This window comes from Platichthys flesus, chromosome 10, assembly GCF_949316205.1.
Source record: "Platichthys flesus chromosome 10, fPlaFle2.1, whole genome shotgun sequence".
NCBI lineage: Eukaryota > Metazoa > Chordata > Actinopteri > Pleuronectiformes > Pleuronectidae > Platichthys > Platichthys flesus.
The window spans coordinates 23994793-24016588 of NC_084954.1; the positions used below are offsets into that span (position 1 = coordinate 23994793).

General features: G+C 43.7%; 23 non-coding genes and 1 pseudogene across 23 annotated transcripts; all 24 read right to left on the reverse strand.

The window, feature by feature from the left end:
- Nucleotides 1-409: 409 nt before the first annotated feature.
- On the reverse strand, nucleotides 410-601 carry LOC133964126 (U2 spliceosomal RNA). Its single transcript, XR_009923596.1, has one exon. It is a non-coding gene; the product is annotated as a U2 spliceosomal RNA (small nuclear RNA).
- A 177-nt stretch (nucleotides 602-778) lies between these two features.
- On the reverse strand, nucleotides 779-891 carry LOC133963191 (U5 spliceosomal RNA). The gene has a single exon (XR_009922703.1). It is a non-coding gene; the product is annotated as a U5 spliceosomal RNA (small nuclear RNA).
- Nucleotides 892-1404: 513 nt separating this feature from the next.
- Nucleotides 1405-1591, reverse strand: LOC133963041 (U2 spliceosomal RNA). The gene has a single exon (XR_009922581.1). It is a non-coding gene; the product is annotated as a U2 spliceosomal RNA (small nuclear RNA).
- Nucleotides 1592-6757: 5166 nt separating this feature from the next.
- LOC133963192 (U5 spliceosomal RNA) lies at nucleotides 6758-6870 on the reverse strand. The gene has a single exon (XR_009922704.1). It is a non-coding gene; the product is annotated as a U5 spliceosomal RNA (small nuclear RNA).
- Nucleotides 6871-7383: 513 nt separating this feature from the next.
- Nucleotides 7384-7575, reverse strand: LOC133962599 (U2 spliceosomal RNA). The gene has a single exon (XR_009922182.1). It is a non-coding gene; the product is annotated as a U2 spliceosomal RNA (small nuclear RNA).
- A 177-nt stretch (nucleotides 7576-7752) lies between these two features.
- Nucleotides 7753-7865, reverse strand: LOC133963193 (U5 spliceosomal RNA). The gene has a single exon (XR_009922705.1). It is a non-coding gene; the product is annotated as a U5 spliceosomal RNA (small nuclear RNA).
- Nucleotides 7866-8378: 513 nt separating this feature from the next.
- On the reverse strand, nucleotides 8379-8570 carry LOC133962857 (U2 spliceosomal RNA). The gene has a single exon (XR_009922425.1). It is a non-coding gene; the product is annotated as a U2 spliceosomal RNA (small nuclear RNA).
- A 177-nt stretch (nucleotides 8571-8747) lies between these two features.
- On the reverse strand, nucleotides 8748-8860 carry LOC133963174 (U5 spliceosomal RNA). Its single transcript, XR_009922687.1, has one exon. It is a non-coding gene; the product is annotated as a U5 spliceosomal RNA (small nuclear RNA).
- Nucleotides 8861-9373: 513 nt separating this feature from the next.
- Nucleotides 9374-9565, reverse strand: LOC133962737 (U2 spliceosomal RNA). Its single transcript, XR_009922311.1, has one exon. It is a non-coding gene; the product is annotated as a U2 spliceosomal RNA (small nuclear RNA).
- A 177-nt stretch (nucleotides 9566-9742) lies between these two features.
- Nucleotides 9743-9855, reverse strand: LOC133963194 (U5 spliceosomal RNA). The gene has a single exon (XR_009922706.1). It is a non-coding gene; the product is annotated as a U5 spliceosomal RNA (small nuclear RNA).
- A 513-nt stretch (nucleotides 9856-10368) lies between these two features.
- LOC133962679 (U2 spliceosomal RNA) lies at nucleotides 10369-10560 on the reverse strand. The gene has a single exon (XR_009922258.1). It is a non-coding gene; the product is annotated as a U2 spliceosomal RNA (small nuclear RNA).
- Nucleotides 10561-10740: 180 nt separating this feature from the next.
- On the reverse strand, nucleotides 10741-10853 carry LOC133963195 (U5 spliceosomal RNA). Its single transcript, XR_009922707.1, has one exon. It is a non-coding gene; the product is annotated as a U5 spliceosomal RNA (small nuclear RNA).
- A 513-nt stretch (nucleotides 10854-11366) lies between these two features.
- Nucleotides 11367-11558, reverse strand: LOC133962820 (U2 spliceosomal RNA). The gene has a single exon (XR_009922390.1). It is a non-coding gene; the product is annotated as a U2 spliceosomal RNA (small nuclear RNA).
- Nucleotides 11559-11738: 180 nt separating this feature from the next.
- Nucleotides 11739-11851, reverse strand: LOC133963197 (U5 spliceosomal RNA). Its single transcript, XR_009922709.1, has one exon. It is a non-coding gene; the product is annotated as a U5 spliceosomal RNA (small nuclear RNA).
- Nucleotides 11852-12364: 513 nt separating this feature from the next.
- On the reverse strand, nucleotides 12365-12556 carry LOC133962856 (U2 spliceosomal RNA). The gene has a single exon (XR_009922424.1). It is a non-coding gene; the product is annotated as a U2 spliceosomal RNA (small nuclear RNA).
- Nucleotides 12557-12733: 177 nt separating this feature from the next.
- LOC133963198 (U5 spliceosomal RNA) lies at nucleotides 12734-12846 on the reverse strand. The gene has a single exon (XR_009922710.1). It is a non-coding gene; the product is annotated as a U5 spliceosomal RNA (small nuclear RNA).
- Nucleotides 12847-13359: 513 nt separating this feature from the next.
- On the reverse strand, nucleotides 13360-13548 carry LOC133962971 (U2 spliceosomal RNA). The gene has a single exon (XR_009922533.1). It is a non-coding gene; the product is annotated as a U2 spliceosomal RNA (small nuclear RNA).
- A 177-nt stretch (nucleotides 13549-13725) lies between these two features.
- On the reverse strand, nucleotides 13726-13838 carry LOC133963199 (U5 spliceosomal RNA). The gene has a single exon (XR_009922711.1). It is a non-coding gene; the product is annotated as a U5 spliceosomal RNA (small nuclear RNA).
- A 513-nt stretch (nucleotides 13839-14351) lies between these two features.
- On the reverse strand, nucleotides 14352-14543 carry LOC133962781 (U2 spliceosomal RNA). The gene has a single exon (XR_009922353.1). It is a non-coding gene; the product is annotated as a U2 spliceosomal RNA (small nuclear RNA).
- Nucleotides 14544-14720: 177 nt separating this feature from the next.
- On the reverse strand, nucleotides 14721-14833 carry LOC133963201 (U5 spliceosomal RNA). Its single transcript, XR_009922712.1, has one exon. It is a non-coding gene; the product is annotated as a U5 spliceosomal RNA (small nuclear RNA).
- A 505-nt stretch (nucleotides 14834-15338) lies between these two features.
- Nucleotides 15339-15530, reverse strand: LOC133964127 (U2 spliceosomal RNA). The gene has a single exon (XR_009923597.1). It is a non-coding gene; the product is annotated as a U2 spliceosomal RNA (small nuclear RNA).
- A 177-nt stretch (nucleotides 15531-15707) lies between these two features.
- LOC133963850 (U5 spliceosomal RNA) lies at nucleotides 15708-15820 on the reverse strand. Its single transcript, XR_009923331.1, has one exon. It is a non-coding gene; the product is annotated as a U5 spliceosomal RNA (small nuclear RNA).
- A 513-nt stretch (nucleotides 15821-16333) lies between these two features.
- LOC133963024 (U2 spliceosomal RNA) lies at nucleotides 16334-16512 on the reverse strand (annotated as a pseudogene).
- Nucleotides 16513-21679: 5167 nt separating this feature from the next.
- LOC133963784 (U5 spliceosomal RNA) lies at nucleotides 21680-21792 on the reverse strand. Its single transcript, XR_009923267.1, has one exon. It is a non-coding gene; the product is annotated as a U5 spliceosomal RNA (small nuclear RNA).
- Nucleotides 21793-21796: the final 4 nt, after the last annotated feature.

A 21796-nucleotide genomic window follows, 5' to 3' on the forward strand; every position in this document is an offset into this window, starting at 1 on the left:
CATTCCCACCACGCCCCCATCTTCCAACACAAATTATACAAGGCTTTATCTGCTCCTGCCCTGACTAGTGATTGGCTTTTAAGCCTTTTTAAGCGATACATCCCTGAACCACTTACATTGGGTCCAAAAGCGGACTCTGCTTTCTCACCAAGTCTCCCAGGAGATGTTGAGTGAAAACATGTTTCAGTTTTTGACAAATGCTTCTGATTCTATTTGGAATCCAGTTGATGCTCATTGTGACCCCGTGCAGAGTCATGCATAATCACTTCACAAGGCAGTGAGTCATAAGAGCAGTTTTGCACACTTGTCAAACTCTGCCAGGCCATTCCCTCAGTTTCATTGACCCAGTGTAGAATTCACCTTGAAACCTCCACAATTGTTTGAGTGTTTGCTTTTCTACAAGGTAAGAACAGAGTGCACCGTTCCCAGCGGCACTGCAATGCTAGGTCGATGCGTGGAGAGAAGGGAGCAAGCTCCAAATTTCTGCTCCTCTTGCCAAAAATCTGCTTAATATGTAGTCCTCATATAGAGGACATATCAGATATTAAACTGATAAGAACAGATACTACACTTGATCTTAGCCAAAAGGCCGAGAAGCGATAATCCACAATTGTTGGATGTCCAAGCTAACCTCTTGGCACAAATCTCCCTTGCTGTGGTACCCCGTTTGTAGGTGTGCATAACAATGGCTGCTCATCACCTCCGCCCAAGCTCTCCTTTGTGGACACCTGATTGCTGACCTAGACAGCTCTTTGACTTTTCACAATTTCATAAGGCTCAGCCATACAGCAAAGCCTGCCAAAAATAGATTCAACTCATGTTTGTTCCTCTCCACGGAAGTCTTTAGTAAAAGGCGAAAGACTTGTGCGTTATGAAGAGAAACCAGAGTCAGCATGGCCCTCTGCTCGAGAGCAGCGGTGGAGCCTCTCGGTCACAGTCACCACCTTCGCGGTGGGCCTCTCTTTGCTTTCCGCATGTCAGATTCTAGTATACAACATTCCCACCACGCCCCCATCTGCCAACACAAATTATACAAGGCTTTATTTGCTCCTGCCCTGACTAATGATTGGCTTTTAAGCCTTTTTAAGCAATACATCCCTGAACCACTTACATTGGGTCCAATAGCGGACTCTGCTTTCTCAACAAGTCTCCCAGGAGATGTTGAGTGAAAACACGTTTCAGTTTTTGACAAATGCTTCTGATTCTATTTGGAATCCAGTTGATGCTCATTGTGACCCCGTGCAGAGTCATGCATAATCACTTCACAAGGCAGTGAGTCATAAGAGCAGTTTTGCACACTTGTCAAACTCTGCCAGGCCATTCCCTCAGTTTCATTGACCCAGTGTAGAATTCACCTTGAAACCTCCACAATTGTTTGAGTGTTTGCTTTTCTACAAGGTAAGAACAGAGTGCACCGTTCCCAGCGGCACTGCAATGCTAGGTCGATGCGTGGAGAGAAGGGAGCAAGCTCCAAATTTCTGCTCCTCTTGCCAAAAATCTGCTTAATATGTAGTCCTCATATAGAGGACATATCAGATATTAAACTGATAAGAACAGATTTTTTTTTTTTTTTTTTTTTTTTGGAATTTTTTTTTTTATTTAATTCACTCATGAGCAGTACAATACTTTACATTACAAAGATCATCATCTCTCCACATCTTAAGACCTCCAGAATTCTATCGGACTAAAAGAAAATAAGAGGAGGTACAATAAAAGACTCTTTCATGAGTTCAGTCTACAGATTGTCAAAAATAATTTTCCATCGATCTTTAATTGAGTCGATGCCCCATTTGCTCGCCTCCAATTTAAGTTTTCGCCGCATAATGTCTTCAATACTGTGTGTAGTGTTTTCTATCGACCACTTTTCCGTCTCATTTATTATACTACCTCTTACCTCCCATAACTTAGCCTTCACAATTGATGTAAGTTCTAAGGCTTTGCACACACCTTTGTCCCCCTCTAAACTAAAATCCATGAACAGAACTTTTTCCCAATTCACCTCTTTTAGAAACCCGAATCTTTGGCCCAATTTCTTCCACAATTGTTTTGCAAAAGGACATTCAAATAATGCATGTTCCACGGTTTCTACCCCATTGCATCCACGTCTTGGGCATATCCTATTTAATGTTAAATCATGATTAAATAGAGTATTCCTCACAGGTAATTTCCTATGAAGCACCAACCAATTAAAATCTCTTAATCTGTTTTCTAGACTCTTGCATTGGGTTCTTCTCCACACGTCACTATGAACATGCAAACCATCTTTAGGGTCAAACTTAGCAATCAACGTTTCATACAGCTTTTTGTGATTAACTACTGAATCTCTTTTCCAACACTCCTTGTATTTCTTTGCCCAACTTACCATTTTTTTATAATGATCTGGCATGACCTCTGCTTTCGGAAAACTGTTTTCCCATTTCGCCACAAGAGGTCTCAGATGGATAGAGAGCCAGAATTTAATCAATGGTTGGCATTTGTGTTCAGGTGGGTTTAACATTATTCTACATGTATTTGAAAAAAACAAAACTTTGAACTTCAAACCTAAATTTGGCATGTCCCTACCACCTCTTTCGACCGGCTGATACATTGTAGCTCTTTTAATGTATTCATACCCTCCCCATATGAACTGAAACAGAGATTTTTGAAGTTTTAAACAAACTAAAGCCGGCATGGGGAAAATATAAGCCACATGAAGTAATGTCGGCAATAAATCAGATTTAATAACCAAAATCTTACCACTAATGGACAGCCTTCTTAATTTCCACATATTTAGTTTTTTCAGCACTTTTCCCAATTTTGTCTCCCAATTAGTTTCTCCATCATTGTTATTTCCAAAGGATATTCCCAGTAAAGTCATTGGCCCCGCACACAGAGAGAACCCTAAAGGGTTATCAACTCTGTCCTTCCACTTTCCAAAGTATTTGATTTGGGATTTTCCTGTATTGACTCTAGAACCAGAAGCAACTGAGAATGTGTCGATGACCTGCATAGCTTCGCGCAGACAGAAATCATCTTTTAAATACAGTACAGTGTCATCTGCATACTGGGATATGGTCAAGGATTCACCACCAGGCAGCTGTATACCCTTGATGTTAACATTTTTCCTGATTGCACATGCCAGCGTTTCAATGAATAGCACATACAAGGGGGCTGATGCTGGACATCCCTGTCTGACCCCTCTGGTTTGTTTAAAGAATTCACCAAGGTTGCCATTAACATTAACACTGCTTCCGACTTCTGTGTATAAAATCCTCAACCAACTCCTGAATCTAGCACCGAAGCCAAATTTCTTTAGTGTCCTAAACAAAAAATTGTGATCAACTCTGTCAAAGGCTTTTTCCTGGTCAAGACTGAGGACAATTAGTGGTATATTTCTGTCCTGAGAATAAGATAGTATATCTCTATGCATTTGTAAATTCCAGTTTAGTTGCCTGCCAGGTACTGCACATGTCTGATCTGAGCCGATGATTAAGGGTAGAGCTGACACCAAACGGTTTGTCAAAACCTTACTAAAAATCTTATAATCTGTACAAAGCATTGTTAGAGGCCTGTAGTTTGATATTTTGTTGACATCACCTTTTTTAAACAGCAGGGATATCACCCCTTTTCTCATGGATTCCCCCATAATCCCAGATGTACATATATAAGTGAACAACTCTAACAGCCATGACCCAATGTCTTCCCAAAATATTATATAAAATTCTTTTGTGATCCCATCTATTCCTGGCACCTTGCCCTTTTTCAAAGACATGGTTGCCCTCAGGATTTCTTCTAAAGTAAAATCTTTATCTAGCTCTGTTCTCAGATCTTCAGGTATGAATCTGTCTATATTGTCTAACAATGTTGCACCTTTCATGTAGTCAACCTTTTCTGCTTTAAAAAACGTAGAAAAATGATTAGAGATAACTTGAGCAATCCCATCAGGATCGTTAATCTCCTCACCTGTTTCATTTAAAACGGAAACTATGCTCCTCCTCTTTGCCTGTGCTTTGGACTGTCTAAAGAAGTAGGGAGAACACTTTTCGTCACTCTCCCACTTCTCTCTAAGACACCGGAATTTATAGGCCTCTGCTCTGTTGTGAAAAAATAACCTCTGTTTATCTTGCAAATGTTTCAGCAAGTCCTTATCAATTTGTCCACCTGCATTTCTCTGTTCCATTAATTTATTTATGGCTTTTTGCAGTCGGTAGTATAATTTAAATTCCTCTTTCCTTGATTCTTTTGAGTAATTCTGTGTGTAGTATCTAATACGCAGCTTTGTGCTTTCCCACCATTCACAGACATTTTCATAAAATACTCTCATATGAAAGCAATCTTTTAGAAAACACTTTAATGCTACCCTAAACTGCTGGAGCTCTAGAATATTGTTGTTTAATTTCCAATACCCTTTACCATTTTTGATCATCATTGAGGTTAGTTTTACTGAGAGCATGTTGTGATCTGTGTAAAAAACTGGTGATACTTTCGCCCCGTCACCTGAAATTCTACCGGACAAAATATATAGTCTATCCTACTCTTCGCCCCTCTACTATTTGACCATGTGAAGCCAAGATCGTCTGGGTTAGCTTTTTTATATGAATCCACCAAATTATACTTTGTAACAATATTTATTAAACTGGCCTCGGCCTTGCTGCCCTCACTTTGGGAATTGAAGTCTCCTCCAATTACCACATGGCGGTTGGTCATGAAAGCAGTGTCAAGACTAAGAAAAAGCTCCCTTCTCTCCTTTGGAGAAGAGTGGGCATATATGTTAATAACTCTTAACCCCTTTCCCTTCCAGTCAATATCTGTTACCAAAACCCTCCCCTGTACCACTGAAAAACTGCCAACCACTTGGACTTCATTATTCCCACATAGTGTTCCCACCCCAGATGAATGGACCCCCCAATGCTCCACCTAGATTCACCTTTGGTCCACTCTTTTGAGAATAGGTTCACGTCGTCTTCATTTTTCAAGTGGACCTCTTGCAAAAGGCATAAAGAAAAGTTGATTGAACATAAATGAGAAAAGACCACTTCCCTTTTGGCCTTGTTCCTCAAACCTCTAACATTTATGGAAACTATATGTAATGAGGACATTCTGGTAAATGAGGAATGAGACAAAAAACAAAACAAACAAACAAACCATCAAAGACGAGACACTGTGTTTTCTCTAATTTTCAACTTCACAGTCAAATTCAATGCCTTCCCTATGTGTCTTTTCCTCGGGCACCGCGTGCCCTGAGTTGGGGGTATTACCCTCTGGAAGCAATGAGCATTGCTCTGAAACCAAATCCCTGTCAGAGTTGTTCGGAGCCAGGGACTCCACCAGGACACACCCGGACGGGGGCATGCTGCCGTCAGAGTCTGTCACCTCAGTCTGCACTGGAATTTGTCCATGTTCTCCACCCTCCAGCCCATCCACCCTGGCAGCAGCCTTCACATCCTGATCGCTGTTCACCTGCAGCCCCTCCATCTCCCCTTCCTCCTGCGACTCCTCCACAACCTCAGAAAGAACACTGAACACGCTATCCACTCCCAGGGGCACAGCGCTTGTCTCGATCCTCCTTTTTTTCCCCTTGCCTCCCCTGCTTTCCACTGTGGTCCACTCAGGAACAGGTTGGCTCTCCTCTGAGGTTGTAGTCTCCTCCCCCTTCTTCTTCTCTGGGGGAGGTGCTCGTTCAGGTGGATCAACCACATTTGCCTCAATCTCATTGTCCACAAACATTTGATCAATTACCTCGTTAATTGCTCTCAGGGAGGAGGCATCAGGATCTTCGCACATTGGTCGCCTTACAATGCTTGCATAGGAGGAGCGGACCTCAGGGCAGTGCTTAAATAAATGTCCTTCAGACCCACAAAGATTGCATTTTCTGGAACGGTCACAAGTCCCCATTTTGTGTCCTAGACCCTTGCAATTTCTGCACCTCACCTGCGTGCAGGATTCTGCCGTGTGACCAAAGTCTGTGCATTTTCTGCAGTAAATAGGCTGGCCCGAGTAGTAAAGATATCCTCTATTTGTGCCTATGGTGAAGGAGGCAGGGGGGTGGTGGTAGCCATCGTGACCATCTGGGTCATCCTTCAGCCGCACACGACATTGTCTTTTTCCAGTCCAAACGTCAAGAGAGTCCCTGATTTCCCTCATGCTCGAAATCACTGTCACATGCTTAGAAAGGAAGTATCTGGTTGCTTCTTCAGTTACCCAGGGATTATAGTTATGAATTGTGATAACACGCTCACCAGTTCGGCAAAGGCTTTGAATCTGGTACTCCCTCAGTGGTCCATCAGCCAAACGATCAGCCAACCTTTTCGTTTCCTCCATCTTGGTGAGATTATAGAACGTAACATCAAAAAAACGGTCGGTGGCATTTCTCTGCAAGCAGAGGAGGTCATCTATCTTGAGGGACAAGGCTCCAAAAAGAATATTAACTCCAAATTCTCTCCTATCCAAAAAAACTTCAGTACTCTTCCAAATGAATCTCAAAGTATTTTTCAGCACGGGAAGTCCCTGCTGTGAAACTGTTGCTGACGTCATTATGACAATCCACGTCCGCAAACCCTTCTCACCTGGCTAGATCTTAGCCAAAAGGCCGAGAAGCGATAATCCACAAGTGTTGGATGTCCAAGCTAACCACTTGGCACAAATCACCCTTGCTGTGGTACCCCGTTTGTAGGTGTGCATAACAATGGCTGCTCATCACCTCCGCCCAAGCTCTCCTTTGTGGACACTTGATTGCTGACCTAAACAGCTCTTTGACTTTTCACAATTTCATAAGGCTCAGCCATACAGCAAAGCCTGCCAAAAATAGATTCAACTCATGTTTGTTCCTCTCCACGGAAGTCTTTAGTAAAAGGCGAAAGACTTGTGCGTTATGAAGAGAAACCAGAGTCAGCATGGCCCTCTGCTCGAGAGCAGCGGTGGAGCCTCTCGGTCACAGTCACCACCTTCGCGGTGGGCCTCTCTTTGCTTTCCGCATGTCAGATTCTAGTATACAACATTCCCACCACGCCCCCATCTGCCAACACAAATTATACAAGGCTTTATTTGCTCCTGCCCTGACTAGTGATTGGCTTTTAAGCCTTTTTAAGCAATACATCCCTGAACCACTTACATTGGGTCCAAAAGCGGACTCTGCTTTCTCACCAAGTCTCCCAGGAGATGTTGAGTGAAAACACGTTTCAGTTTTTGACAAATGCTTCTGATTCTATTTGGAATCCAGTTGATGCTCATTGTGACCCCGTGGAGATTCATGCATAATCGCTTCACAAGGCAGTGAGTCATCAGAGCAGTTTTGCACACTTGTCAAACTCTGCCAGGCCATTCCCTCAGTTTCATTGACCCATTGTAGAATTCACCTTGAAACCTCCACAATTGTTTGAGTGTTTGCTTTTCTACAAGGTAAGAACAGAGTGCACCGTTCCCAGCGGCACTGCAATGCTAGGTCGATGCGTGGAGAGAAGGGAGCAAGCTCCAAATTTCTGCTCCTCTTGCCAAAAATCTGCTTAATATGTGGTCCTCATATAGAGGACATATCAGATATTAAACTGATAAGAACAGATACTACACTTGATCTTAGCCAAAAGGCCGAGAAGCGATAATCCACAAGTGTTGGATGTCCAAGCTAACCTCTTGGCACAAATCTCCCTTGCTGTGGTACCCCGTTTGTAGGTGTGCATAACAATGGCTGCTCATCACCTCCGCCCAAGCTCTCCTTTGTGGACACTTGATTGCTGACCTAAACAGCTCTTTGACTTTTCACAATTTCATAAGGCTCAGCCATACAGCAAAGCCTGCCAAAAATAGATTCAACTCATGTTTGTTCCTCTCCACGGAAGTCTTTAGTAAAAGGCGAAAGACTTGTGCGTTATGAAGAGAAACCAGAGTCAGCATGGCCCTCTGCTCGAGAGCAGCGGTGGAGCCTCTCGGTCACAGTCACCACCTTCGCGGTGGGCCTCTCTTTGCTTTCCGCATGTCAGATTCTAGTATACAACATTCCCACCACGCCCCCATCTGCCAACACAAATTATACAAGGCTTTATTTGCTCCTGCCCTGACTAGTGATTGGCTTTTAAGCCTTTTTAAGCAATACATCCTTGAACCACTTACATTGGGTCCAAAAGCGGACTCTGCTTTCTCACCAAGTCTCCCAGGAGATGTTGAGTGAAAACACGTTTCAGTTTTTGACAAATGCTTCTGATTCTATTTGGAATCCAGTTGATGCTCATTGTGACCCCGTGGAGATTCATGCATAATCGCTTCACAAGGCAGTGAGTCATCAGAGCAGTTTTGCACACTTGTCAAACTCTGCCAGGCCATTCCCTCAGTTTCATTGACCCAGTGTAGAATTCACCTTGAAACCTCCACAATTGTTTGAGTGCTTGCTTTTCTACAAGGTAAGAACAGAGTGCACCGTTCCCAGCGGCACTGCAATGCTAGGTCGATGCGTGGAGAGAAGGGAGAAAGCTCCAAATTTCTGCTCCTCTTGCCAAAAATCTGCTTAATATGTAGTCCTCATATAGAGGACATATCAGATATTAAACTGATAAGAACAGATACTACACTTGATCTTAGCCAAAAGGCCGAGAAGCGATAATCCACAATTGTTGGATGTCCAATCTAACCTCTTGGCACAAATCTCCCTTGCTGTGGTACCCCGTTTGTAGGTGTGCATAACAATGGCTGCTCATCACCTCCGCCCAAGCTCTCCTTTGTGGACACCTGATTGCTGACCTAGACAGCTCTTTGACTTTTCACAATTTCATAAGGCTCAGCCATACAGCAAAGCCTGCCAAAAATAAATTCAACTCATGTTTGTTCCTCTCCACGGAAGTCTTTAGTAAAAGGCGAAAGACTTGTGCGTTATGAAGAGAAACCAGAGTCAGCATGGCCCTCTGCTCGAGAGCAGCGGTGGAGCCTCTCGGTCACAGTCACCACCTTCGCGGTGGGCCTCTCTTTGCTTTCCGCATGTCAGATTCTAGTATACAACATTCCCACCACGCCCCCATCTGCCAACACAAATTATACAAGGCTTTATTTGCTCCTGCCCTGACTAGTGATTGGCTTTTAAGCCTTTTTAAGCGATACATCCCTGAACCACTTACATTGGGTCCAAAAGCGGACTCTGCTTTCTCACCAAGTCTCCCAGGAGATGTTGAGTGAAAACACGTTTCAGTTTTTGACAAATGCTTCTGATTCTATTTGGAATCCAGTTGATGCTCATTGTGACCCCGTGCAGAGTCATGCATAATCACTTCACAAGGCAGTGAGTCATAAGAGCAGTTTTGCACACTTGTCAAACTCTGCCAGGCCATTCCCTCAGTTTCATTGACCCAGTGTAGAATTCACCTTGAAACCTCCACAATTGTTTGAGTGTTTGCTTTTCTACAAGGTAAGAACAGAGTGCACCGTTCCCAGCGGCACTGCAATGCTAGGTCGATGCGTGGAGAGAAGGGAGCAAGCTCCAAATTTCTGCTCCTCTTGCCAAAAATCTGCTCAATATGTAGTCCTCATATAGAGGACATATCAGATATTAAACTGATAAGAACAGATACTACACTTGATCTTAGCCAAAAGGCCGAGAAGCGATAATCCACAAGTGTTGGATGTCCAAGCTAACCTCTTGGCACAAATCTCCCTTGCTGTGGTACCCCGTTTGTAGGTGTGCATAACAATGGCTGCTCATCACCTCCGCCCAAGCTCTCCTTTGTGGACACCTGATTGCTGACCTAGACAGCTCTTTGACTTTTCACAATTTCATAAGGCTCAGCCATACAGCAAAGCCTGCCAAAAATAGATTCAACTCATGTTTGTTCCTCTCCACGGAAGTCTTTAGTAAAAGGCGAAAGACTTGTGCGTTATGAAGAGAAACCAGAGTCAGCATGGCCCTCTGCTCGAGAGCAGCGGAGGAGCCTCTCGGTCACAGTCACCACCTTCGCGGTGGGCCTCTCTTTGCTTTCCGCATGTCAGATTCTAGTATACAACATTCCCACCACGCCCCCATCTGCCAACACAAATTATACAAGGCTTTATTTGCTCCTGCCCTGACTAATGATTGGCTTTTAAGCCATTTTAAGCAATACATCCCTGAACCACTTACATTGGGTCCAAAAGCGGACTCTGCTTTCTCACCAAGTCTCCCAGGAGATGTTGAGTGAAAACACGTTTCAGTTTTTGACAAATGCTTCTGATTCTATTTGGAATCCAGTTGATGCTCATTGTGACCCCGTGCAGAGTCATGCATAATCACTTCACAAGGCAGTGAGTCATAAGAGCAGTTTTGCACACTTGTCAAACTCTGCCAGGCCATTCCCTCAGTTTCATTGACCCAGTGTACAATTCACCTTGAAACCTCCACAATTGTTTGAGTGTTTGCTTTTCTACAAGGTAAGAACAGAGTGCACCGTTCCCAGCGGCACTGCAATGCTAGGTCGATGCGTGGAGAGAAGGGAGCAAGCTCCAAATTTCAGCTCCTCTTGCCAAAAATCTGCTTAATATGTAGTCCTCATATAGAGGACATATCAGATATTAAACTGATAAGAACAGATACTACACTTGATCTTAGCCAAAAGGCCGAGAAGCGATAATCCACAAGTGTTGGATGTCCAAGCTAACCTCTTGGCACAAATCTCCCTTGCTGTGGTACCCCGTTTGTAGGTGTGCACAACAATGGCTGCTGCTCATCACCTCCGCCCAAGCTCTCCTTTGTGGACACTTGATTTCTGACCTAGACAGCTCTTTGACTTTTGACAATTTCATAAGGCTCAGCCATACAGCAAAGCCTGCCAAAAATAGATTCAACTCATGTTTGTTCCTCTCCACGGAAGTCTTTAGTAAAAGGCGAAAGACTTGTGCGTTATGAAGAGAAACCAGAGTCAGCATGGCCCTCTGCTCGAGAGCAGCGGTGGAGCCTCTCGGTCACAGTCACCACCTTCGCGGTGGGCCTCTCTTTGCTTTCCGCATGTCAGATTCTAGTATACAACATTCCCACCACGCCCCCATCTGCCAACACAAATTATACAAGGCTTTATTTGCTCCTGCCCTGACTAGTGATTGGCTTTTAAGCCTTTTTAAGCAATACATCCCTGAACCACTTACATTGGGTCCAAAAGCGGACTCTGCTTTCTCACCAAGTCTCCCAGGAGATGTTGAGTGAAAAAACGTTTCAGTTTTTGACAAACGCTTCTGATTCTATTTGGAATCTAGTTGATGCTTATTGTGACCCCGTGCAGAGTCATGCATGATCGCTTTACAAGGCAGTGAGTCATCAGAGCAGTTTTGCACACTTGTCAAACTCTGCCAGGCCATTCCCTCAGTTTCATTGACCCAGTGTCGAATTCACCTTGAAACCTCCACAATTGTTTGAGTGTTTGCTTTTCTACAAGGTAAGAACAGAGTGCACCGTTCCCAGCGGCACTGCAATGCTAGGTTGATGCGTGGAGAGAAGGGAGCAAGCTCCAAATTTCTGCTCCTCTTGCCAAATATCTGATTAATATGTAGTCCTCATATAGAGGACATATCAGATATTAAACTGATAAGAACAGATACTACACTTGATCTTAGCCAAAAGGCCGAGAAGCGATAATCCACAAGTGTTGGATGTCCACGCTAACCTCTTGGCACAAATTTCCCTTGCTGTGGTACCCCGTTTGTAGGTGTGCATAACAATGGCTGCTGTTCATCACCTCCGCCCAAGCTCTCCTTTGTGGACACTTGATTTCTGACCTAGACAGCTCTTTGACTTTTCACAATTTCATAAGGCTCAGCCATACAGCAAAGCCTGCCAAAAATAGATTCAACTCATGTTTGTTCCTCTCCACGGAAGTCTTTAGTAAAAGGCGAAAGACTTGTGCGTTATGAAGAGAAACCAGAGTCAGCATGGCCCTCTGCTCGAGAGCAGCGGTGGAGCCTCTCGGTCACAGTCACCACCTTCGCGGTTGGCCTCTCTTTGCTTTCCGCATGTCAGATTCTAGTATACAACATTCCCACCACGCCCCCATCTGCCAACACAAATTATACAAGGCTTTATTTGCTCCTGCCCTGACTAGTGATTGGCTTTTAAGCCTTTTTAAGCAATACATCCCTGAACCACTTACATTGGGTCCAAAAGCGGACTCTGCTTTCTCACCAAGTCTCCCAGGAGATGTTGAGTGAAAACACGTTTCAGTTTTTGACAAATGCTTCTGATTCTATTTGGAATCCAGTTGATGCTCATTGTGACCCCCTGGAGATTCATGCATAATCGCTTCACAAGGCAGTGAGTCATCAGAGCAGTTTTGCACACTTGTCAAACTCTGCCAGGCCATTCCCTCAGTTTCATTGACCCAGTGTAGAATTCATCTTGAAACCTCCACAATTGTTTGAGTGTTTGCTTTTCTACAAGGTAAGAACAGAGTGCACCGTTCCCAGCGGCACTGCAATGCTAGGTCGATGCGTGGAGAGAAGGGAGCAAGCTCCAAATTTCTGCTTCTCTTGCCAAAAATCTGCTTAATATGTAGTCCTCATATAGAGAACATATCAGATATTAAACTGATAAGAACAGATACTACACTTGATCTTAGCCAAAAGGCCGAGAAGCGATAATCCACAAGTGTTGGATGTCCACGCTTACCCCTTGGCACAAATCTCCCTTGCTGTGGTACCCCGTTTGTAGGTGTGCATAACAATGGCTGCTCATCACCTCCGCCCAAGCTCTCCTTTGTGGACACTTGATTGCTGACCTAGACAGCTCTTTGACTTTTCACAATTTCATAAGGCTCAGCCATACAGCAAAGCCTGCCAAAAATAGATTCAACTCATGTTTGTTCCTCTCCACGGAAGTCTTTAGTAAAAGGCGAAAGACTTGTGCGTTATGAAGAGAAACCAGAGTCAGCATGGCCCTCTGCTCGAGAGCAGCGGTGGAGCCTCTCGGTCACAGTCACCACCTTCGCGGTGGGCCTCTCTTTGCTTTGCGCATGTCAGATTCTAGTATACAACATTCCCACCACGCCCCCATCTGCCAACACAAATTATACAAGGCTTTATTTGCTCCTGCCCTGACTAGTGATTGGCTTTTAAGCCTTTTTAAGCAATACATCCCTGAACCACTTACATTGGGTCCAAAAGCGGACTCTGCTTTCTCACCAAGTCTCCCAGGAGATGTTGAGTGAAAACACGTTTCAGTTTTTGACAAATGCTTCTGATTCTATTTGGAATCCAGTTGATGCTCATTGTGACCCCGTGCAGAGTCATGCATAATCACTTCACAAGGCAGTGAGTCATAAGAGCAGTTTTGCACACTTGTCAAACTCTGCCAGGCCATTCCCTCAGTTTCATTGACCCAGTGTAGAATTCACCTTGAAACCTCCACAATTGTTTGAGTGTTTGCTTTTCTACAAGGTAAGAACAGAGTGCACCGTTCCCAGCGGCACTGCAATGCTAGGTCGATGCGTGGAGAGAAGGGAGCATCCAAATTTCTGCTCCTCTTGCCAAAAATCTGCTTAATATGTAGTCCTCATATAGAGGACATATCAGATATTAAACTGATAAGAACAGATACTACACTTGATCTTAGCCAAAAGGCAGAGAAGCGATAATCCACAAGTGTTGGATGTCCAAGCTAACCTCTTGGCACAAATCTCCCTTGCTGTGGTACCCCGTTTGTAGGTGTGCATAACAATGGCTGCTCATCACCTCCGCCCAAGCTCTCCTTTGTGGACACTTGATTGCTGACCTAAACAGCTCTTTGACTTTTCACAATTTCATAAGGCTCAGCCATACAGCAAAGCCTGCCAAAAATAGATTCAACTCATGTTTGTTCCTCTCCACGGAAGTCTTTAGTAAAAGGCGAAAGACTTGTGCGTTATGAAGAGAAACCAGAGTCAGCATGGCCCTCTGCTCGAGAGCAGCGGTGGAGCCTCTCGGTCACAGTCACCACCTTCGCGGTGGGCCTCTCTTTGCTTTCCGCATGTCAGATTCTAGTATACAACATTCCCACCACGCCCCCATCTGCCAACACAAATTATACAAGGCTTTATTTGCTCCTGCCCTGACTAGTGATTGGCTTTTAAGCCTTTTTAAGCAATACATCCCTGAACCACTTACATTGGGTCCAAAAGCGGACTCTGCTTTCTCACCAAGTCTCCCAGGAGATGTTGAGTGAAAACACGTTTCAGTTTTTGACAAATGCTTCTGATTCTATTTGGAATCCAGTTGATGCTCATTGTGACCCCGTGGAGATTCATGCATAATCGCTTCACAAGGCAGTGAGTCATCAGAGCAGTTTTGCACACTTGTCAAACTCTGCAAGGCCATTCCCTCAGTTTCATTGACCCAGTGTAGAATTCACCTTGAAACCTCCACAATTGTTTGAGTGCTTGCTTTTCTACAAGGTAAGAACAGAGTGCACCGTTCCCAGCGGCACTGCAATGCTAGGTCGATGCGTGGAGAGAAGGGAGCAAGCTCCAAACTTCTGCTCCTCTTGCCAAAAATCTGCTTAATATTTAGTCCTCATATAGAGCACATATCAGATATTAAACTGATAAGAACAGATACTACACTTGATCTTAGCCAAAAGGCCGAGAAGCGATAATCCACAAGTGTTGGATGTCCAATCTAACCTCTTGGCACAAATCTCCCTTGCTGTGGTACCCCGTTTGTAGGTGTGCATAACAATGGCTGCTCATCACCTACGCCCAAGCTCTCCTTTGTGGACACTTGATTGCTGACCTAGACAGCTCTTTGACTTTTCACAATTTCATAAGGCTCAGCCATACAGCAAAGCCTGCCAAAAATAGATTCAACTCATGTTTGTTCCTCTCCACGGAAGTCTTTAGTAAAAGGCGAAAGACTTGTGCGTTATGAAGAGAAACCAGAGTCAGCATGGCCCTCTGCTCGAGAGCAGCGGTGGAGCCTCTCGGTCACAGTCACCACCTTCGCGGTGGGCCTCTCTTTGCTTTCCGCATGTCAGATTCTAGTATACAACATTCCCACCACGCCCCCATCTGCCAACACAAATTATACAAGGCTTTATTTGCTCCTGCCCTGACTAGTGATTGGCTTTTAAGCCTTTTTAAGCAATACATCCCTGAACCACTTACATTGGGTCCAAAAGCGGACTCTGCTTTCTCACCAAGTCTCCCAGGAGATGTTGAGTGAAAACACGTTTCAGTTTTTGACAAATGCTTCTGATTCTATTTGGAATCCAGTTGATGCTCATTGTGACCCTGTGGAGATTCATGCATAATCGCTTCACAAGGCAGTGAGTCATCAGAGCAGTCTTGCACACTTGTCAAACTCTGCCAGGCCATTCCCTCAGTTTCATTGACCCAGTGTAGAATTCACCTTGAAACCTCCACAATTGTTTGCTTTTCTACAAGGTAAGAACAGAGTGCACCGTTCCCAGCGGCACTGCAATGCTAGGTCGATGCGTGGAGAGAAGGGAGCAAGCTCCAAATTTCTGCTCCTCTTGCCAAAAATCTGCTTAATATGTAGTCCTCATATAGAGGACATATCAGATATTAAACTGATAAGAACAGATACTACACTTGATCTTAGCCAAAAGGCCGAGAAGCGATAATCCACAAGTGTTGGATGTCCACGCTAACCTCTTGGCACAAATCTCCCTTGCTGTGGTACCCCGTTTGTAGGTGTGCATTACAATGGCTGCTCATCACCTCCGCCCAAGCTCTCCTTTGTGGACACCTGATTGCTGACCTAGACAGCTCTTTGACTTTTCACAATTTCATAAGGCTCAGCCAAACAGCAAAGCCTGCCAAAAATAGATTCAACTCATGTTTGTTCCTCTCCACGGAGGTCTTTAGTAAAAGGCGAAAGACTTGTGCGTTATGTAGAGAAACCAGAGTCAGCATGGCCCTCTGCTCGAGAGCAGCGGTGGAGCCTCTCGGTCTCAGTCACCACCTTCGCGGTGGGCCTCTCTTTGCTTTCCGCATGTCAGATTCTAGTATACAACATTCCCACCACGCCCCCATCTGCCAACACAAATTATACAAGGCTTTATTTGCTCCTGCCCTGACTAGTGATTGGCTTTTAAGCCTTTTTAAGCAATACATCCTTGAACCACTTACATTGGGTCCAAAAGCGGACTCTGCTTTCTCACCAAGTCTCCCAGGAGATGTTGAGTGAAAACACGTTTCAGTTTTTGACAAATGCTTCTGATTCTATTTGGAATCCAGTTGATGCTCATTGTGACCCCGTGGAGATTCATGCATAATCGCTTCACAAGGCAGTGAGTCATCAGAGCAGTTTTGCACACTTGTCAAACTCTGCCAGGCCATTCCCTCAGTTTCATTGACCCAGTGTAGAATTCATCTTGAAACCTCCACAATTGTTTGAGTGTTTGCTTTTCTACAAGGTAAGAACAGAGTGCACCGTTCCCAGCGGCACTGCAATGCTAGGTCGATGCGTGGAGAGAAGGGAGCAAGCTCCAAATTTCTGCTCCTCTTGCCAAAAATCTGCTTAATATGTAGTCCTCATATAGAGGACATATCAGATATTAAACTGATAAGAACAGATTTTTTTTTTTTTTTTGGAATTTTTTTTTTATTTAATTCACTCATGAGCAGTACAATACTTTACATTACAAAGATCATCATCTCTCCACATCTTAAGACCTCCAGAATTCTATCGGACTAAAAGAAAATAAGAGGAGGTACAATAAAAGACTCTTTCATGAGTTCAGTCTACAGATTGTCAAAAATAATTTTCCATCGATCTTTAATTGAGTCGATGCCCCATTTGCTCGCCTCCAATTTAAGTTTTCGCCGCATAATGTCTTCAATACTGTGTGTAGTGTTTTCTATCGACCACTTTTCCGTCTCATTTATTATACTACCTCTTACCTCCCATAACTTAGCCTTCACAATTGATGTAAGTTCTAAGGCTTTGCACACACCTTTGTCCCCCTCTAAACTAAAATCCATGAACAGAACTTTTTCCCAATTCACCTCTTTTAGAAACCCGAATCTTTGGCCCAATTTCTTCCACAATTGTTTTGCAAAAGGACATTCAAATAATGCATGTTCCACGGTTTCTACCCCATTGCATCCACGTCTTGGGCATATCCTATTTAATGTTAAATCATGATTAAATAGAGTACTCCTCACAGGTAATTTCCTATGAAGCACCAACCAATTAAAATCTCTTAATCTGTTTTCTAGACTCTTGCATTGGGTTCTTCTCCACACGTCACTATGAACATGCAAACCATCTTTAGGGTCAAACTTAGCAATCAACGTTTCATACAGCTTTTTGTGATTAACTACTGAATCTCTTTTCCAACACTCCTTGTATTTCTTTGCCCAACTTATCATTTTTTTATAATGATCTGGCATGACCTCTGCTTTCGGAAAACTGTTTTCCCATTTCGCCACAAGAGGTCTCAGATGGATAGAGAGCCAGAATTTAATCAATGGTTGGCATTTGTGTTCAGGTGGGTTTAACATTATTCTACATGTATTTGAAAAAAACAAAACTTTGAACTTCAAACCTAAATTTGGCATGTCCCTACCACCTCTTTCGACCGGCTGATACATTGTAGCTCTTTTAATGTATTCATACCCTCCCCATATGAACTGAAACAGAGATTTTTGAAGTTTTAAACAAACTAAAGCCGGCATGGGGAAAATATAAGCCACATGAAGTAATGTCGGCAATAAATCAGATTTAATAACCAAAATCTTACCACTAATGGACAGCCTTCTTAATTTCCACATATTTAGTTTTTTCAGCACTTTTCCCAATTTTGTCTCCCAATTAGTTTCTCCATCATTGTTATTTCCAAAGGATATTCCCAGTAAAGTCATTGGCCCCGCACACAGAGAGAACCCTAAAGGGTTATCAACTCTGTCCTTCCACTTTCCAAAGTATTTGATTTGGGATTTTCCTGTATTGACTCTAGAACCAGAAGCAACTGAGAATGTGTCGATGACCTGCATAGCTTCGCGCAGACAGAAATCATCTTTTAAATACAGTACAGTGTCATCTGCATACTGGGATATGGTCAAGGATTCACCACCAGGCAGCTGTATACCCTTGATGTTAACATTTTTCCTGATTGCACATGCCAGCGTTTCAATGAATAGCACATACAAGGGGGCTGATGCTGGACATCCCTGTCTGACCCCTCTGGTTTGTTTAAAGAATTCACCAAGGTTGCCATTAACATTAACACTGCTTCCGACTTCTGTGTATAAAATCCTCAACCAACTCCTGAATCTAGCACCGAAGCCAAATTTCTTTAGTGTCCTAAACAAAAAATTGTGATCAACTCTGTCAAAGGCTTTTTCCTGGTCAAGACTGAGGACAATTAGTGGTATATTTCTGTCCTGAGAATAAGATAGTATATCTCTATGCATTTGTAAATTCCAGTTTAGTTGCCTGCCAGGTACTGCACATGTCTGATCTGAGCCGATGATTAAGGGTAGAGCTGACACCAAACGGTTTGTCAAAACCTTACTAAAAATCTTATAATCTGTACAAAGCATTGTTAGAGGCCTGTAGTTTGATATTTTGTTGACATCACCTTTTTTAAACAGCAGGGATATCACCCCTTTTCTCATGGATTCCCCCATAATCCCAGATGTACATATATAAGTGAACAACTCTAACAGCCATGACCCAATGTCTTCCCAAAATATTATATAAAATTCTTTTGTGATCCCATCTATTCCTGGCACCTTGCCCTTTTTCAAAGACATGGTTGCCCTCAGGATTTCTTCTAAAGTAAAATCTTTATCTAGCTCTGTTCTCAGATCTTCAGGTATGAATCTGTCTATATTGTCTAACAATGTTGCACCTTTCATGTAGTCAACCTTTTCTGCTTTAAAAAACGTAGAAAAATGATTAGAGATAACTTGAGCAATCCCATCAGGATCGTTAATCTCCTCACCTGTTTCATTTAAAACGGAAACTATGCTCCTCCTCTTTGCCTGTGCTTTGGACTGTCTAAAGAAGTAGGGAGAACACTTTTCGTCACTCTCCCACTTCTCTCTAAGACACCGGAATTTATAGGCCTCTGCTCTGTTGTGAAAAAATAACCTCTGTTTATCTTGCAAATGTTTCAGCAAGTCCTTATCAATTTGTCCACCTGCATTTCTCTGTTCCATTAATTTATTTATGGCTTTTTGCAGTCGGTAGTATAATTTAAATTCCTCTTTCCTTGATTCTTTTGAGTAATTCTGTGTGTAGTATCTAATACGCAGCTTTGTGCTTTCCCACCATTCACAGACATTTTCATAAAATACTCTCATATGAAAGCAATCTTTTAGAAAACACTTTAATGCTACCCTAAACTGCTGGAGCTCTAGAATATTGTTGTTTAATTTCCAATACCCTTTACCATTTTTGATCATCATTGAGGTTAGTTTTACTGAGAGCATGTTGTGATCTGTGTAAAAAACTGGTGATACTTTCGCCCCTGTCACCTGAAATTCTACCGGACAAAATATATAGTCTATCCTACTCTTCGCCCCTCTACTATTTGACCATGTGAAGCCAAGATCGTCTGGGTTAGCTTTTTTATATGAATCCACCAAATTATACTTTGTAACAATATTTATTAAACTGGCCTCGGCCTTGCTGCCCTCACTTTGGGAATTGAAGTCTCCTCCAATTACCACATGGCGGTTGGTCATGAAAGCAGTGTCAAGACTAAGAAAAAGCTCCCTTCTCTCCTTTGGAGAAGAGTGGGCATATATGTTAATAACTCTTAACCCCTTTCCCTTCCAGTCAATATCTGTTACCAAAACCCTCCCCTGTACCACTGAAAAACTGCCAACCACTTGGACTTCATTATTCCCACATAGTGTTCCCACCCCAGATGAATGGACCCCCCCAATGCTCCACCTAGATTCACCTTTGGTCCACTCTTTTGAGAATAGGTTCACGTCGTCTTCATTTTTCAAGTGGACCTCTTGCAAAAGGCATAAAGAAAAGTTGATTGAACATAAATGAGAAAAGACCACTTCCCTTTTGGCCTTGTTCCTCAAACCTCTAACATTTATGGAAACTATATGTAATGAGGACATTCTGGTAAATGAGGAATGAGACAAAAAACAAAACAAACAAACAAACCATCAAAGACGAGACACTGTGTTTTCTCTAATTTTCAACTTCACAGTCAAATTCAATGCCTTCCCTATGTGTCTTTTCCTCGGGCACCGCGTGCCCTGAGTTGGGGGTATTACCCTCTGGAAGCAATGAGCATTGCTCTGAAACCAAATCCCTGTCAGAGTTGTTCGGAGCCAGGGACTCCACCAGGACACACCCGGACGGGGGCATGCTGCCGTCAGAGTCTGTCACCTCAGTCTGCACTGGAATTTGTCCATGTTCTCCACCCTCCAGCCCATCCACCCTGGCAGCAGCCTTCACATCCTGATCGCTGTTCACCTGCAGCCCCTCCATCTCCCCTTCCTCCTGCGACTCCTCCACAACCTCAGAAAGAACACTGAACACGCTATCCACTCCCAGGGGCACAGCGCTTGTCTCGATCCTCCTTTTTTTCCCCTTGCCTCCCCTGCTTTCCACTGTGGTCCACTCAGGAACAGGTTGGCTCTCCTCTGAGGTTGTAGTCTCCTCCCCCTTCTTCTTCTCTGGGGGAGGTGCTCGTTCAGGTGGATCAACCACATTTGCCTCAATCTCATTGTCCACAAACATTTGATCAATTACCTCGTTAATTGCTCTCAGGGAGGAGGCATCAGGATCTTCGCACATTGGTCGCCTTACAATGCTTGCATAGGAGGAGCGGACCTCAGGGCAGTGCTTAAATAAATGTCCTTCAGACCCACAAAGATTGCATTTTCTGGAACGGTCACAAGTCCCCATTTTGTGTCCTAGACCCTTGCAATTTCTGCACCTCACCTGCGTGCAGGATTCTGCCGTGTGACCAAAGTCTGTGCATTTTCTGCAGTAAATAGGCTGGCCCGAGTAGTACAGATATCCTCTATTTGTGCCTATGGTGAAGGAGGCAGGGGGGTGGTGGTAGCCATCGTGACCATCTGGGTCATCCTTCAGCCGCACACGACATTGTCTTTTTCCAGTCCAAACGTCAAGAGAGTCCCTGATTTCCCTCATGCTCGAAATCACTGTCACATGCTTAGAAAGGAAGTATCTGGTTGCTTCTTCAGTTACCCAGGGATTATAGTTATGAATTGTGATAACACGCTCACCAGTTCGGCAAAGGCTTTGAATCTGGTACTCCCTCAGTGGTCCATCAGCCAAACGATCAGCCAACCTTTTCGTTTCCTCCATCTTGGTGAGATTATAGAACGTAACATCAAAAAAACGGTCGGTGGCATTTCTCTGCAAGCAGAGGAGGTCATCTATCTTGAGGGACAAGGCTCCAAAAAGAATATTAACTCCAAATTCTCTCCTATCCAAAAAAACTTCAGTACTCTTCCAAATGAATCTCAAAGTATTTTTCAGCACGGGAAGTCCCTGCTGTGAAACTGTTGCTGACGTCATTATGACAATCCACGTCCGCAAACCCTTCTCACCTGGCTAGATCTTAGCCAAAAGGCCGAGAAGCGATAATCCACAAGTGTTGGATGTCCAAGCTAACCTCTTGGCACAAATCTCCCTTGCTGTGGTACCCCGTTTGTAGGTGTGCATAACAATGGCTGCTCATCACCTCCGCCCAAGCTCTCCTTTGTGGACACTTGATTGCTGACCTAAACAGCTCTTTGACTTTTCACAATTTCATAAGGCTCAGCCATACAGCAAAGCCTGCCAAAAATAGATTCAACTCATGTTTGTTCCTCTCCACAGAAGTCTTTAGTAAAAGGCGAAAGACTTGTGCGTTATGAAGAGAAACCAGAGTCAGCAT